This window comes from Scyliorhinus torazame, chromosome 7 (assembly GCF_047496885.1).
Source record: "Scyliorhinus torazame isolate Kashiwa2021f chromosome 7, sScyTor2.1, whole genome shotgun sequence".
Taxonomy (NCBI): domain Eukaryota; kingdom Metazoa; phylum Chordata; class Chondrichthyes; order Carcharhiniformes; family Scyliorhinidae; genus Scyliorhinus; species Scyliorhinus torazame.
The window spans coordinates 22,433,050-22,448,209 of NC_092713.1; the positions used below are offsets into that span (position 1 = coordinate 22,433,050).

The 15,160-nt window shown below is 47.3% G+C and overlaps 1 protein-coding gene and 1 long non-coding RNA gene across 3 annotated transcripts in view; one reads left to right on the forward strand and one right to left on the reverse strand.

Moving 5' to 3' along the window:
* st6galnac3 (ST6 (alpha-N-acetyl-neuraminyl-2,3-beta-galactosyl-1,3)-N-acetylgalactosaminide alpha-2,6-sialyltransferase 3) overlaps positions 1 to 15,160 on the reverse strand; it is a 283,945-nt gene that overhangs the window by 145,345 nt on the left and 123,440 nt on the right. The window lies entirely within an intron of this gene.
* LOC140427260 (uncharacterized) overlaps positions 12,948 to 15,160 on the forward strand; it is a 73,144-nt gene continuing 70,931 nt past the window's right edge. Inside the window, exon 1 of the long non-coding RNA XR_011948413.1 lies at positions 12,948 to 13,060. This is a non-coding gene — a long non-coding RNA (uncharacterized lncRNA). The remainder of the gene's footprint in view (positions 13,061 to 15,160) is intronic.

Genomic DNA, 15,160 nt, shown 5'->3' on the forward strand with positions numbered 1-15,160 from the left:
AACCTAAGCAAGGAGTCAGGAGGGCTAGAAGGGGTTACGAAAAGTCATTGGCAAACAGGGTTAAGGAAAATCCCAAGGCTTTTTACACGTACATAAAAAGCAAGAGGGTCGCCAGTTCAGGGTTGGCTCACTGAAGGATAGGCAAGGGAATCTATATGTGGAGCCAGAGGAAATGGGCAAGGTACTAAATGATTACTTTGCATCAGTACTGACCAAAGAGAAGGAATTGGTGGATGTTGAGTCTGGCGAAGGGTGTGTAGATAGCCTGGGTCACATTGAGATCCCAAAAGACGAGGTGTTGGGCGTCTTGAAAAATATTAAGGTAGATAAGTCCCCAGGGCCTGATCTCCCCCAGAATACTAAAGGAAGCTAGAGAGGAAATTGCTGAGGCCATGACAGAAATCTTTGGATCCTCACTGTCTTCAGGTGATGTCCTGGAGGACTGGAGAATAGCCAATGTTGTTCCTTTGTTTAAGAAGGGTAGCAAGGATAATCCAGGGAACTACAGGTCGGTGAGCCTTACGTCAGTGGTAGGGAAATTACTGGAGAGAATTCTTCGAGACAGGATCTACTCCCATTTGAAATCAAATGGAAGTATTAGCGAGAGGCAGCACGGTTTTGTGAAGGGGCGTTCGTGCCTCACTAACATGATAGAGTTTTTCCAAGAGGTCACAAAGATGATAGATGCAGGTAGGGCAGTGGATGTTGTCTATATGGACTTCAGTAAGGCCTGTGACAAGGTCCCTCATGGCGGACTGGTACAAAAGGTGAAGTCACTCGGGATCAGGGGTGAGCTGGCAAGATGGATACAGAACTGGCTAGGTCATAGAAGGCAGAGAGTAGCAATGGAAGGATGCTTTTCTGATTGGAGGGCTGTGACTAGTGGTGTCCCACAGGGATCAGTGCTGGGACCTTTGCTGTTCGTAGTATATATAAATGATTTGGAGGAAAATGTAACTGGTTTGATTCGTAAGTTTGCAGACGACACAAAGGTTGGTGGAATTGCGGATAGTGATGAGGACTGTCAGAGCATACAACAGGATTTAATTTGTTTGGAGACTTGGGCAGAGAGATGGCAGATGGAGTTTAATCCGGATAAATGTGAGATAATGCATTTTGGAAGGTCTTATGCAGGCAGGGAATATACAGTGAATGGTAGAACCCTCAAGCGTATTGACAGTCAGAGAGATCTAGGAGTACAGGTCCACAGGTCACTGAAAGGGGCAACACAGGTGGAGAAGGTAGTCAAAAAGGCATACGGCATGCTTGCCTTCATTGGCCGGGGGATTGAGTATAAGAATTGGCAATTCACGTTGCAGCTGTATAGAACCTTAGTTAGGCCACACTTGGAGTATAGTGTTCAATTCTGGTCATCACATTACCAGAAGGATGTGGAGGCTTTAGAGAGGGTGCAGAAGAGATTTACCAAGATGTTGGCTGGTATGGGGGGCATTAGCTATGAGGAGCGGTTGAATAAACTTGGTTTGTTCTCACTGGAACGACGGAGGTTGAGAAGCGACCTGATAGAGGTCTACAAAATTATGAGGGGCATAGACAGAGTGGATAGTCAGAGGCTTTTCCCCAGGTTAGAGGGGTGAATTACTAGGGGGCATAGGTTTAAAGTGTGAAGGGCAATGTTTAGAGGAGATGTACGAGGCACGTTTTTTACACAGAGGGTAGTGGGTGCCTGGAACTCACTACTGGAGGAGGTGGTGGAAGCAGGGACGATAGTGACATTTAAGGGGCATCTTGACAAATACATGAATAGGATAGGAATAGAGGGATACGGACCCAGGAAGTGTAGAAGATTTTAGTTTTGACGTTCAGCATGGTCGGCACAGGCTGGGAGGGCCGAAGCGCCTGTTCCTGTGCTGTACTTTTCTTTATTCTTTGTTCTATGTCCCCCTGTTGTTTGCATTGGCTATAGAGCCCTTGGCCATTGCATTAATGAGCTTGGGGCTATGGAACGGGATAGTGAAAGGGAGGGGGGGAATGGGTGGATGATCTGCTGTTGTATATCTCGAAACTGAGCACATTGGTGGGGAGTATAATGGAGATTAGGGACTTTCTCGGAGTTTACATTGAATTTAGGAAAGAGTGAGTATTTTGTGGTCTCCCAGTGGGAGTAGGAGCGGGGGTGGGGGAGCTGCCACTCTGCTTGGCAGCAACCCACTTTAAGTATTTGGGCATGCAGGTGGCCGGAGATTGGGGAGAGCTCCAGAGATTTAACTTCACTCGCTTGGAGGGGAGGCTGATCTGTCGAGATGGGACAGTCTCCCTCTGTTCACCTCTCGTTCACTTGGTGGTGGGGGGACAGAGTTCGGACGGTGGTTTTGCAGAGAGGACGACAGGTGGGGGGATGGGGGTGGGGGTGCTTTGTGGGTAAATGTGAAGGTGGGTTCGTGTAGGGGGGGTTGGGGTTGCGGGCGCTGGCAATGGCACCAATCCCGATGGCGACAGGAAGGTACTCAGTGAGTCCACTGGCGGTGGGCACATTGAAAATTTGAAGGCGGTTTAGGCAGCATTTTAAGCTGGGGGCCGGGTCAGGTGGGATACCGAACAGGGAAAATCATGGGAATCGAGCCGGGGCGGATGGCTGCAAGGTTTCGGGGATGGGACGAGAGGGGGGGATCTGGGAAATGGAAGATTTGTTCCTTGGGGGGCGCGATTCACGAGCCTAAAGGAGTTGGGAGAGATGTATTGGTTGATGTAGGGGAAGGGTTTAGGTACATGCAGGTTCGGGGCTTTGCAAGAAAGGTTTCCCCGACCTTCCCTCCTCGTTGCTATCAGTGTGGCCTGGGGGGACCTGCTGGAGTTTCTGACCCTGGAGAAGGTGAAGTTTGAGCTGAGGTGGGTGAAGGAGGGGTTCTACAATTGTTCGGTATTGTTCATCGTGCACTTACGGGAGTTGGTTATTGTTGGTTGTTGGAGAAGGGGGCCGTTTCAGCGATGTATGGGAGGCTCCTGGAGCAAAATAGGGTGTTCATGGAGAGGATTAAGGTGAAGTGGGAGGAGGAGCTGGGGGTGCGGGGGGGGGGGGGGGGGGGGTGCTGGGAGAGGGACTGTGGTGTGAGGTGCTGCGGAGGGTTAAGGCCTCGACCTCGTGTGCGAGGCTGGGGCTGATACAGTTGAAAGTAGAACATAGGGCCCACTTTGCAAGGTCAAGGATGAGCCGGCTGTTCGAGGGGGTGGAGGATGTCTGTGAGCGATGTGGGAGGGGCCCCGAGAACCATGTACACATGTCTTGGTCCTGCCCGAAGCTGGAAAGGCTTTGGAGGGCGGTGTTCAGTACAATCTCGGGGGGTCTACAAATGGTTGTGGAGCCCGGTCCCCTAGAAGCCGTATTCGGGGTGTCGGACCGGCCAGAGCTGCGGGCTTTCTAGCCTTCGCCTCGCTGATCGCTCGTAGAAAGGTCTTGTTGGGGTGCAGGTCAGCGTCTCCACCCTGTGGCTCGGCGTGGCCGGGGGGTGGGGGAGGGACCTGCTAGAATGTTGACTCTGCAGACGGTGAGGTTTGAGCTGAGGGGGTGAAGGAGGGGTTCTACAATTGTTGGGGTTTGTTCATCGTGCACTTACGGGAGTTGATTACTGTTGTTCATGGGGGGGGGGGGGGGGGGTTCGGGAGGGGGCTTTGGGGGGGATGGTTTCTGTATTTGATTGGGATTGTTTTTCTATTGCTTGGGTTGTTTTTTTGTACGGTGGAAATGGTGAAAATCTGTTGAATAAAAATACTTTAAAAAATGATATTCCCCAGGGTTTGGCAGTGGGGCCACTGCTCTTGTTGATATTTATTAATGGCCCGGGCTGGGGTCTACAGGGCATGATTACAATGCTTGCAAATGAAACAAAACTCAAGAGTGTTATTAATAATAGGGAAGACAGTAACAGACTTCAGGGAAGCACCGGCAGGCTGCTGAAGTGGGCAGGCACATGACGGAGATGGGACTTCATGCAGTGGAGTGCAAAGTGATCTATTTAGGTGGGAAGAAAGGAAAGGCAGTATCAGCTAAATGGTACAATTATAAAGCAGGGGCAGGGAGAGAGAAAGCTGGAGATGGATTAACACAAACCTGTGAGGGTGACAAGCCCAGTTGTGAAAGCGGTTAAGTTACTCTGAACCTGTATGAAAGGCTGCTTAGGCATAGCTGCTGCATGGTAGCCACTTCTAACAATAATAATCTTTATTATGGTTGCAAGTAGGTTTACATTAACACTGCAATGAAGTTACTGTGAAAAGCCCCTAGTCGCTCACTCTGGCGCCTGTTCGGGTACACAGAGGGAGAATTCAGAATGTCCAATTCACCTAACAGCACGTCTTTCGGGACTTGTGGGAGGAAACTGGAGCACCCGGAGGAAACCCACGCAGACACGGGGAGAAGGTGCAGACTGACCCAAGCTGGGAATCGAATCTGGGACCCTGGCATTGTGAAACAACAGTGCTAACCACTATGCTACCATGCCGTCCTGGGCACCACATTTTAGGGAGGATGTGGCGGTCATAGGGAGAGGGCAGATGAGATGTACCAGGGATAAGCATGCAAGTCCAACAGGTAATTGGAAAGACAAATGGAATGTTGGTCTTTAGTTCAAAGAGAATGGAGTATAAAAATAGGGCTGTCTTGCTAAAACAATGCAAGACACTAGTTCGACCACACCTGGATTACTGTGAACAGTTTTGCTCCCCTTATCTAAGGAAAGATTGGAGGCAGTCCAGAGAATGTTCACTAAGTTGATCCCAGGGATGGATGGATTTTCTCATAAGGAGAGGTTGAGTAGGTTGGGTCTGTACTCATTGGAGTTTAGAAGAATGAGAGGTGACCTGATTGAGACATATAGGATTCTCAGGGGGTTTGACAGGATCGATGCTGAGAGGATGGTTCCTCTTGTGGGAGTTTCAAGGACCAGAGAGCATAATCTCAGAGTAGGGGGGACATCCAATTAAGACAGAGATGAGGAAGAATTTCTTCTCTCAGAGGGGAGTGAATCTGTGGAGTTCTTTACCGCAGAGAGCTGTAAAGGCTGGGTCATTAAGTATGTTCAAGGCTGAGATAGACAGACTTTTAATCAGTGAGGGAATCGAGCGACATGGGGATAAGGTGGATGAATGGCTTTGAGGATTATATCAGGTCAACCATGATCTCATGGAATGGCACAGCAGATTCAATGGGTCGAGGGCCTACCTCTGCTCCTATGTCTTATGGTCTTATAAGGAACACCAGGTAAATCAAGAAAGTGGGAATGTTCTCCTCAGAGATGATTAAGGGGCAATTTAATACGGGTGTTCAAAATCACGGGGAACTTTGTTAGACTAAATAAGGAGAAACTTTTTCCACTTACAGAAGGAGCGGGGGTTCCAACCAAATCAGATTTAAGATAGTTGACAGAAAGGGCAGCAGGGTGGCACAGTGGGTTAGCCCTGCTGCCTCACGGCGCCGAGGTCCCAGGTTCGATCCCGGCTCTGGGTCACTGCCCGTGTGGAGTTTGCACATTCTCCCCGTTTTTGCGTGGGTTTCGCCCCCACAACCCAAAAGATGTGCAGGGTAGGTGGATTGGCCACGCTAAGTTGCCCCTTAATTGGAAAAAATGAATTGGGTACACTAAATTTAAAAAAAGAAAAATAATTGACAGAAGACCCAGAGGTGACATGTGGGAAAAATAGTTCTTCCAGAGAGTTGTTGTGTTTGGGGATCTCTGCCTGCAAGGATCGTGGAAGCAGGTTCAATCACAACGTTCAATAGAGAATTGCACAAATACTCGACGGGGAAAACTTTGCAGGTTATGAGAAAAGAGTGGGACTAATCGGAGGGCCGGCACAGGGCACGATGGGCTCCCCTTCTGCACCTGGAACATCTTATGATTCCGTGAATCAATGATTGCCACCACCTTTAAACGAGCTTTCTGGTTTCATTCCTGAACGGCCTCGCTTTCACTTTACAATTGCGCCTTCCTGTTCTGAAATCTCCCATGAACAAAGAACAAAGAAAAGTACAGCACAGGAACAGGCCCTTCGGCCCTCCAAGCCTGCGCCGACCATGCTGCCCTTCTAAACTAAAATCATCTACACTTCTGGGGTCCGCATCCCTCTATTCCCATTCTATTCATGTATTTGTCAAGATGCCCCTTAAACGTCACTATCGTCCCTGCTTCCACCACCTCCTCCGGCAGCGAGTTCCAGGCACCCACTACCCTCTGTGTAAAAAACTTGCCTCGTACATCTCCTCTAAACCTTGCCCCTCGCACCTTAAACCTATGCCCCCTAGTAATTGACCGCTGGGAAAAAGTCTCTGACTATCCACTCTGTCTATGCCCCTCATAATTTTGTAGACCTAAAGTTCAAACCTGAGAAAGGACCCATGAGAGGAAGAGGCACTGAGCCTGTAGTTTAAGCCTGTGCATGTGAATGGGGATTGAATGATTATTTTTAAAAATCACATCCAGTTTCTCAGCATTTACCTGATGAAATTCCTTCACCGTGTTAGATAAATAAAACATTACTATCAATGACTGCACACAAAAACGGTGTTGGAAACACACAGGAAGCCCATCGGCATGTGGGTAACGTTTAACGCAGCGTCCTTTGTCGGGTTTGAACTTTCAACCTCTCCCTCTCTGGCTGGCTAGAAATGTGACAGCAATAAACAGCAAATTTCCCGGGCGCGCTCTAAGCTCCTTGTAAATGACAGCCTGAAAATGTATTTTATGGTGAGCTTTTTCTTCATCCCGAGTCTGAGTAAATATCTGAAACCTGTTTCCCTCAACGCTGCTGAATGCAGAGCTACGCAGAGTCTGACATGCTGTACATCATTCCCTACACCCCGAGCCCTTTCGCAGTCCCTCATGTGTGAGCTCCAGTATCTTGATATTTAATGGGAATCCTGATGGAAGTAAATATAACAGAGCAATGCATCTTTTAGCCGCTGCAGGAAAAGTTTAGTTCCTGTGTCCGCTCGGTGATGGATGACAAACCAAATTTAGAACCCACTGTTATCCAATCCGGGGCAGTTTTTGAGGAGGAATGGGCTTGGTCGACCGATTAATAATCTGGCCCAATTTTGAATTTTGAATATTCCTATCACATTTGAAAAAAAAGGCAATGTAAACTGTAATATTACCTTATCGCATCTCGCTGTGTTTCAGATATAATTAATTACGCGTTGGTAAATGGTGTAACCGCTTTGCACACAAATGTTTCTATAATGATGTGGGCATTGTTGCCATGGGTGGCTTTTATTGACCATCACAAGTTCCCCGTGGAAGGTATTTGAAATGTTTACTCGGATAGTTAAGAATCAACCACGGTGTTGTGTAACTGGTGTCCCTACATAGGTCAGCAACGTAAGGGCATTAAAAGGTCTTTGATACAATCCAAATTTTTGCGTTGTAGCACAGTGGTTAGCACTGTTGCTTCACAGCTCCATGGTCCCAGGTTGGATTCCCACTTGGGTCACTGTCTGTGCGGAGTCTGCACGTTCTCCCTGTGTCTGCATGGGTGTCCTCCGGGTGCTCCGGTCTCCTCCCACAAATCCCGAATGACGTGCTGTTAGGTAATTTGGACATTCTGAATTTTCCCTCAAGTGTACCTGAAAGGTGCCGGAGTGTGGCGACTAGGGGATTTTCACAGTAACTTCATTGCAGTGTTAATGTAAGCCTACTTGTGACGATAAAGATTATTATTTTCATGCTTACTGTCAGAGGCGTTTTAATTATTGTCCACAATCAAGGTGTTTTGTGGATGAGGTGCGTGTATTTAAAAAAAAAAATTTAGAATACCCAATTAAATTTTTCCAATTAAGGGGCAATTTAGCGTGTTCAATCCACCTACCTTGCACATCTTTAGGTTGTGGGGGCGAAACCCATGCAAACACGGGGAGAATGTGCAAACTCCGCACGGACAGTGACCCAGAGCCGGGATCGAACCTGGGACCTCGGCGCCATGAGACTGCAGTGCTACCACTGCGCCACCGTGCCGCCCTTGTGCATGTATTTTTAGCCTGAGGTTGATTTTTCCCAATTTAAATAACTTCAGCAGCAAGCTGTTTGTGAGTTTTAAATTAAAGAAGGTTATTCATTCTCCCACACTTAGGACAAAGGTTTAAAAACGCAATATCTCACTCATTCGACTCACGTTCGATGTCATTTACACATAAATTAGATATGGACGGAAAGAAAAGCAATACAATTACAACTTGAGCTTATCTCAGTCTCTTTCATGGCAGGCATGTAGTTTCTTAGATGAGTGAATTCCCTGAAAAAGCAGAGCCTTCTCAGTAAAATGCGAGGCTTCTTGTAGGTGAATTGACAGGAGATTGGTTCTCAGTTGAACTTGAAGTTGGAATAGGTTGAAGAGCATCCTTATTTCATTTTCAAGGTTATTAGGATCCTGGGCCAGACCCCAACAGTGACTAGGATACTTGGCAGAAACCCCAATATTTTATTTTAATTTTGTAAGACTGTGAGGAAAGGGTACCTCGCTCAGGAGTGCTTTCACAACAAATAGGGATAGGGTATAATAAGACAAACTTTATTACTAACACTGTATTAAAATAAATTTACCATTACACCAGGAAATAGCTTACAATTATTCTTTAAACAGTGTTAACCAATACAGTGAATACAATAACCCTTAACTGCTATCTTTATTTCCACTCAGAACTTCATTGCACTGTTAATGTAAGCCTACTTGTGACAATAAAGATTATTATTATTAAAATCTCAGCTCTCAATCCACTATTAAAATACAGTTAACACTCAGGAATATCTGCTTTACAGAGATGTCTGGGTGCTCTACTTTGAGAAAAAGAGATTTTTCGACACGGTTTTAAAAAGACCTGAATCCTGTTAGAACCATGCAGAAAATCTGGCTGTATATCTTCAGAAGCTGCTTCAGCTTGTTTCAGTTCACCTTCTAATTGCTAATCTATCTACAGACATAATCCTTTCACTGAACTGAGATGCTTGACTCCTGCTCACATCTCCAACTAACATTTAACTAAAACCGCTTTCCTGCAAAATGCCTTGACTCCTCCCAGTAATTACATCATCTGACCAAACTTAAATGTAATTAACTCCACAAGAAACCCCCTTAATCCAAAACCCCCCCATTCCATTAGCCCAAGCTTTTACGATGTGTTAATTGCACCTCTGCCTCCCCAAATCTTTCAACTCAGGATTCTTTAAAACACTAGCAATGCGGGCTTTCAACCCTTACTGCACCAAATATAATATATCTGAAATTCCTACATTCATCACAAGGTATGGATGTTTATTACCTTGGCTGCTTGGTTGAACGCAGCTGACTTGATTGCCTTCTGCTGCTCTCTCCATCTCTGAACAGCTTCTGTTGCTTTTATAAAAGCAGGCAACAAAGATAGCTGTCTCACCCATGTGGCCCATTACAAGTTGAAAGTCGTTCCCCAAGTAAGCTGGCGTGTTAAGCTGATAAACATTCTGCTTTATGGCCTTTCACACTTTGGGAGTTTGAGACAGGCAAGGTCTTGGGCAAGGATCCATCACAGTGCAATAAAAGATCAATAGGATCCATTCGCATTCATCGAACATCCATCCATTGAGTTGCAATACCTCTTCAGTCCCTGATGAAATATGGAGATGAGTTGCCTGCAAACTACGTTGTTTGTGGATTTTGGTCCTTCCTTGAACAATGAGATGTGGGAATTTCATAAGTTCACTCAGATCAGGCCTTGGCTGCAAACGGTACCGTCCACAGTCCAAATGTCAAAGGTCAGATGGCATGCTGCAGGCACCATAACAGCTTTTGCGTTCACTTTTAAGAGCGGAGCTGTAATATTTGTAACATCTTTGTGCGTGGGCATGACAGTTACCTCTACAAATATCAGACTTTTTATAACTTCCGAGAGCATTTTTAAAATCCTGAAGCAGCTGTGATGGGATTTAATGTCAAATGCTCTAATTATTGATTCAAGTAGCATAACCACTGGCTGAAAGAAACAGCCTTTGGTGCTTTGCAATGATGTTGGTTGCAGAATTATTGGGCAGAATTGTGAGAGAACTCCATGCTCCTCTTTGTAAATTTAGAGGAGCCAATTCTTTTCTCCCCAATTAAGGGGCAATTTAGCGTGGCCAATCCACCTATCCTGCACATCTTTGGGTTGTGGGGGCGAGACCCACGCAAGCACGGGGGAATGTGCAAACTCCACACGGACAGTAACCCGGGGCCGGGATCGAACCCGGGACCTCAGCGCCGTGAGGCAGCAGTGCTAACCCACTGCGTCCCCGTGCCACCCCACTTACATCATGCCTTTAATGTGGTCAAATGTTCAAAGTCGCTCTACCAAGCATATGTGCCACCGGGACACATAGGTAGATATTAGGATAGGTTGCCAAAGGCTTTGTCACAATGGTAGATTTTGAGGAGGGAGAGAGAGGTAGGGGATTCGAGAGACTCAGGAAGAGAAATCCAGAGCTTAGATGAAGGAAAGGCCAACAATGATTAGCCAATGAAAATCAGGGACACGGAAGAGGGAGAAATTGGAGGAGTGCAGATGTCTCGGATGGTACTGGAGGAGATTGCAGAGGTAGGGAGGGGTGTCACCATGGAGGGATTCGAAAACAAGGATGGGACTTTAAAAAATGTGGCGCCGTTGGAACGGGTGCCAAAGTCGGCAGAAGGTACGTCCATAACGTTTCTCCGAAATGCAGATCTTGGACGAGATTTACCGGCCTCCCCCCCCCCCCGGTGGGGTGCTTTCCAGCGGTGGAGGGGGCTCGGCATTGGCTGCTGTGGGGGGAGGGGGGGGGATGATGGAAGATCTTACCGTCCCACCAAGGACGATGGCGTTTTGTATGGTTCACCCACTCTGCCGCCTGGGAACCACCTGTAAGGGGGAAGGGTGTTGCCTTCGGCGAGACTGGAAGGTCCCGCGGGCGGGAAGGGCCTGGAAATCCTGTCCCGTGTCTCCTCCCTTTTGATTCCTCACCCAGAGGAAATACCATCTCCGTATGTACCCTTCGAATCCTTTTAATACTTGAAACACCGCAACCAGTTATGCCCTTTATTTTCTGTACTTAAATTGGGGAAGTCCACATGTCTGTTTGCAGCAGATTGAAATTTAATAAGGATATCATATCTTTACTTGTAATGATAGCTTTAGAGACTGCTCCATCAGGACATGTTTGCTTGCCTGCTTTCCCAATAACGTCAGTGATTGTTTCGTGGGGACACTTATATTTCTATAGAGAAAAGCCAGGGGAATTGAAAATGGAGAGTTATAGATTGGATGGAAGCTAATGGGTATTAATCTAGAAATGGCCCATTACCTCCTCCTCTCCGCACACTAAACTGACACTCTAATGTGGTACTGTGGGAGTACTGCATTCTCACAGTCATCTGATTGCACCAAACACACCGACGCTCTCTCGGCAAATCAGCAAAATAAAAAGTGGAAAGCAAAGCTTGGAAAGGTCACCCAGAAACAAGAAAAGAGTGGAATGTCCACAGCTGCTCTCTGCAGAATTAAGAGTGCCACTGGCATTGTCACCTGTGTCTGAGGAATACATTAAATCAGACAAATAAAAAATGTCACCTCTACTTTGAAAAGCAGAGATGGAAAGTTACTGCGCAGAATGAGGCCATTCAGCCCATCGTGACTGTCAGTTCTACGCCTTGTTCCCAATGCCCTATCACTATCCCTAGTTGGCTGATGCACCTGCGTTGGCTTTTCTGAAAGAGCCACTCACTCAACCCCTCTTCTCTTCTCTCCATCCCCTTATAACTTTTTCTTCAAACAGTGTTTCCCTTTTAGAAGCAATTAGGGATTCTATTTATACCCTTCACTTCTGCGAAGGCATAATGGGGCTAAATGGGCTTGCGACTAACTTCAGCCAGTGGGTGGATGATTCATCTCCGCAATCTCCCGAGGACTCCAGCATCACAGGTTCCAATCTTCAGATAATTCAACTGAATGTCGAAGGCACTGGACGGTGCAACGGCTAGTTACAGGCCAACTGTCCTGGCTTGAGACAATTCGCACCTCTTCAACCTGGGATTATCCCCCTCTCTAGGCGCACTGTCTGGACCTGTAAAGACTTAATTACCGGCAAAGACCCACATTCAAAGTAACATCTTACGTCATTGGCTTTGTCTATATACTTGGTGTGGGGCCCACCTCTTCACTCACCTGATGAAGGAGCAGCGCTCCGGAAGCTAGTGATTCCAAACAAACCTGTTGGACTTTAACCTGATGTTGTCAGACGTCTCACTGTTCCAACATAAAGTCAGAAGTCGGGATGTTCGTAGGCTACATGTACAGTGACCAATCAGATTTGCAACTCCTCAGATACTGAAGCAGTCTGTGTCCATAGGCATCGAGACCTGGACAATATTCAGGCTTGGGCTGATAAACGGTAAATGACATTCACACCACACTAATGTGAGTCAATGCCCATGCCCAACAAGAGAGAAAGGGAAGGAGCTCCTCCAGGCAGAAACGGCAAAGTGCTGCCATTTTCACAAAAGTAAAGCAGTTAGCCGTTGATGTGTTGTGTACTCTGCCTTGCCGCCCGTTGGAAGAATAGGTGCCCCAGCACTATTTTAAAAAGGACAAGGGGATTTTGCCCTGCTGTCCTAGCCTAAATTATCCCTGAAACAGGATTGCCTGACCATCATCTTTGCTGTGTGCAAACTTGTCCCTGTTTCCTACATGACAACAGTGACAACGCGCCACATTGGCTGTAGAGGACTGTGGGTTGTCCTGAGGTTGTGAGTGGTGCTATATTAATGCAAGACTTTTCTTTTTCTACTCCCTTAACCTTGAGCTTCACATCTTAAACATTTCACTTTTACCCCAGGAAAGCGGGATGTGGCAATTCTCGCTGCGATCGACCTTATTCCTTTCTGATCTCCCCTGGCCCCCCCGGCCAGTAACCTGATCAGTTTTTTTTTTGCTTTTCTCTTCTCCAGTCGTTTCTTTGTGTTCACATCCGTAATCCGCGCACAGTTTGAAGTGCGGTGAAGAAAAAGAAAATCGTCTTGTGTCTTCGCAGTTGAGCAGACTGTGTTCAGGCAAGAAGCCATCAGCAATTGGGTAAGTGAGGAGGGGTGGTTGGCGGGGGAGGTTGATTATCACTGTCAGTGAGTGCTGATGATAGATCCGTACACCGCAGCACACACACACACACAGAAATGTATACATTCTGTGAAGGGCATTGCCTTCAGATAGGCCCCGAGAGGGACAAGATGAATTTTAAAAAAAATCTCCTTCCATAATCCTTCACCATTATCGCACAGTCTGGATGGGCAAAAGTTAGCTGTGGCTGGGACTGCAAGAGTCAAACTGAAATAAGCTTAGGGTCAATCCCAATAACTCAATTTCTGTGTCAATTTCATTTTATGGAATGTAGCTCCAGCCTCCCTCTGTGGGCGGATTTTTACGTGCCCCCGGAGGGCATGTTTTCTGTGGTGCCGGGGGGGGGGGGCTGTAAACTGAGGTGGGCGTCCATCATACCGCCTTCTCGCCCACCCCGGAGCCCCCCCCCCCCCCATTATCCAGGGTGCGGGCGGGCACTGTAATCGAGAGCCCATCCGCCACCCTTAAATGAACAATTGCGGGTCATTCAGGCTTGCCTTCAAGCCAAATGACTCTGATAGTACGCTGCCTACACCATAAAACATGGTGACCTGGGCAGCAGGGCGGGAAGGAGAATCCCGATATTTAAAGTGAAATATTTAAAGGGGGAGGGGTGGGCGAAGGGGTTGGTCACTCTTTGGGGCACCCCTTAGACTGGGCCCACCTTCCTCCCCATCCGCTCCCTCCCTTAGACTCACCGGATCAGCAACCCAGAGCTCAAGCCGAAGGAATGCTGAAGCTGCTCGTTGGCAGACAGAAACACACGCACATTTCCAGACTGTGCCGGCTGCCCCGTGGCGTGATGACAAAAATAAATACCTCTGCCCACATCGGAAAGTAAATGTGGAAGATCTAAGCATAGAATCATAGAATTTACACTGCAGAAGGTGACCATTCGGCCCATCGAGTCTGCACCGGCCCTTGGAAAGAGCACCCTACTTAAGCCCACTCCTCCACCCTATCCCCGAAACCCAGTAACCCCACCTAACCCTTTTGGGCACTAAGGGCAATTTAGAATGGCCAATCCACCTAACCTACAAAGAACAAAGAAAGTTACAGCACAGGAACAGGCCCTTCGGCCCTCCCAGCCTGCGTAGATCCAGATCCTTTATCTAAACCTGTCGTCTATTTTCCAAGGATCTACTTTCCTCTGTCTCCGCCCGTTCATATATCTGTCTTCTTAAATGATGCTATCGTGCCCGCCTCTACCACCTCCGCTGGCAAAGCGTTCCAGGCACCCACCACCCTCTGCGTAAAAACTTTCCACGCACATCTCCCTTAAACTTTCCCCCTCTCACCTTGAAATCGTGACCCCTTGTAATTGACACCCCCACTCTTGGAAAAAGCTTGTTGCTATCCGGCCTGTCCATACCTCTCATAATTTTGTAGACCTCAATCAGGTCCCCCCTCAACCTCCGTCTTTCCAACAAAAACAATCCTAATCTACTCAACCTTTCTTCCTAGCTAGCATCCTCCATACCAGGCAACATCCTGGTGAACCTCCTCTGCACCCTCTCTAAAGCATCCAGATCCTTCTGATAATGTGGCGACCAGAACTGCACGCTGTATTCCAAATGTGGCCTAACCAAAGTCCTATACAACTGTAACATGACCTGCCAACTCTTGTACTCAATACCCCATCCGATGAAGGCAAGCATGCTGTATGCCTTCTTGACCACTCTATCGACCTTCAGGGTACAATGGACCAGAACTTCCAGATCTCTTTGTACATCAATTTTCCCCAGGACTCTTCCATTGACCGTATAGTCTTGAATTGGATCTTCCAAAATGCATCACCTCGCATTTGCCTGGATTGAACTCCATCTGCCATTTCTCTGCCCAACTCTCCAATCTATCTATATTTTGCTGTATTCTCTGACAGTCCCCCTTGCTATCTGCAACTCCACCACTCTTAGTATCATCTGCAAACTTGCTAATCAGACCACCTATATCTTCGTCCAGATCATTTATGTATATCACAAACAACAGTGGTCCGAACACGGATCCCTGTGGAACACCGCTAATCACCCTTCTCCATTTTGAGACACTCCCTTCCAT